This window comes from Centruroides sculpturatus, unplaced genomic scaffold, assembly GCF_000671375.1.
Source record: "Centruroides sculpturatus isolate CEXI.00-Female unplaced genomic scaffold, Cexi_2.0 scaffold1350, whole genome shotgun sequence".
Lineage (NCBI taxonomy): Eukaryota > Metazoa > Arthropoda > Arachnida > Scorpiones > Buthidae > Centruroides > Centruroides sculpturatus.
Window position 1 is genome coordinate 101777 of NW_019385706.1, and position 1960 is coordinate 103736.

The following is a 1960-nucleotide window of genomic DNA, read 5'->3' on the forward strand; positions in this document are numbered from 1 at the left end:
TACATTGTTCTCATCATCTGGAAACCATTAAACGCAATGTTTCCTCTTATCAGCCCCAATTTTGCCTTTGGTCACCGTTCAATACCCTGCCTCTATCATAGATCTATTCATCGCGCCAGAAGGGGGCGTTATTGCTTACTTTGAGAAACGCTGAGCTAAAATAAAAGTCAATGTGTTAGAAATATTCAAGTTGTGACCTTCAATAAAAAATAAAAAATATATAAAATGACAACATTTTATAAATATTCCGTCGAATTTTTATATATAGAATTTGTCTGCCGTCGCCCCTCTATATTTCCTTAACGCCCCCCAATTCTCTGTGAGCCTTCTACTGTCCCCTTGAAAGCCTCCAGCGCCCACTTTGAGAAACACTGTTATAAGCTATATACAGTCGACCCCCTTATAACACGGTATATAAGTTCCGTTTTTTATGAAATTCATGTTCTAAGAGTCCTTGAATACATGAGCCAATCACAGCCCGGCACGTATGCAGTTTACGGACAACAGCAGTTTGAAAGGTTTTCTTCAATAATATTGATTCTAGACTAATTTGATTCAACATTTCCAAAACACGTATAATTTTTTGGGAATAATCCATATAAATTATGCTATAAACAAAAAATTGTAGGATTACTTACAGAGTGTGCACCATTCAACGTCACCATTGCTTAAGCTTGTTTACATCACGGAGCGGCACATCGAACGGCGGGCGTGTGTTTCCTGGTAAATTATTTTTCTGTGAAAAATTTGGTGAACTTTGGAGACATCATTAATATAAATATAATTTTTATGGCCGTTAAATAATAAATAGTTTTTAGTAGGTCCGCTGCTCGTTTAAACTCAACAGTTTGTGCAATATCCGCTATTGGTCTAGATTCGACCAATCCTGTCGTGACATGAGTCGGCGATGATGTTTTACCGNGTTTTTAGTAGGTCCGCTGCTCGTTTAAACTCAACAGTTTGTGCAATATCCGCTATTGGTCTAGATTCGACCAATCCTGTCGTGACATGAGTCGGCGATGATGTTTTACCGTCTTATAAGAGTTTCTTTTAGTGTGTTTATACGAATACAGTCGCAATTTTTTCACCGTTATATAGGAATCCTCATTATATGAACCCGTTTTATAGGGGGGTCTACTGTATATGTAAAGAATAAAATTATATTTAACAGATACAAATTAACACACTTCTGAAGTAGGGTCTGTTTGACCATTATTAATCTGGTCTTTTAGACAGTTATAAATAAAAATTATAAAAAATTCCAACAAATAAAACTTAACTGAAAGAGGATCACCTGTATNAAATTATATTTAACAGATACAAATTAACACACTTCTGAAGTAGGGTCTGTTTGACCATTATTAATCTGGTCTTTTAGACAGTTATAAATAAAAATTATAAAAAATTCCAACAAATAAAACTTAACTGAAAGAGGATCACCTGTATACAACAGCATACACTGGAACAGGTGTTGCATGGCACCAAAGAAACCAAATTAAAGCAGCCTACCAAATTCAAAACTAGCCAGTTTAGAAAGAAACTGGTTTTCTGGTAATTCTGGATTTCTGGTATCTAGATTATTTGATCCAGTACTATAAGAGGAGAGTTGTTTCGATCAATCTGCAAAGCATGAAAAAAGATATGATGGAGGCTTCACGAAAGCATGAATTGATAAATTACTTAGTTTGGTGGAGAAGGTAGAAGTATTGAGCAAGCACTTAGTCTGTACTATTATAATGTTTACTCCATTAAAAGCAGAAATTTAATTCAAAGACATCCAATGAAACAAATTCCGCTTTAATAGAGTATAAAAATGAACTGCCATTATCTGATGTCACATACAACTACACGAATCCAGAATTTATAATTTTATAGTGCATTATATTTACTTAAAAACAAGCTAAACCAATACATTTATTTTTTCATATTATAATATATAAATATTTATTAATAATATTTT

General features: G+C 33.8%; 1 protein-coding gene and 1 long non-coding RNA gene across 2 annotated transcripts in view; one reads left to right on the forward strand and one right to left on the reverse strand.

Annotated features, from left to right (window-relative positions):
- The window catches only part of LOC111641373 (transmembrane protein 53-A-like), a 23813-nt gene that overhangs the window by 20465 nt on the left and 1388 nt on the right, over positions 1-1960 (reverse strand). The window lies entirely within an intron of this gene.
- Positions 1-1960, forward strand: part of LOC111641374 — a 12378-nt gene that overhangs the window by 9285 nt on the left and 1133 nt on the right. The window lies entirely within an intron of this gene.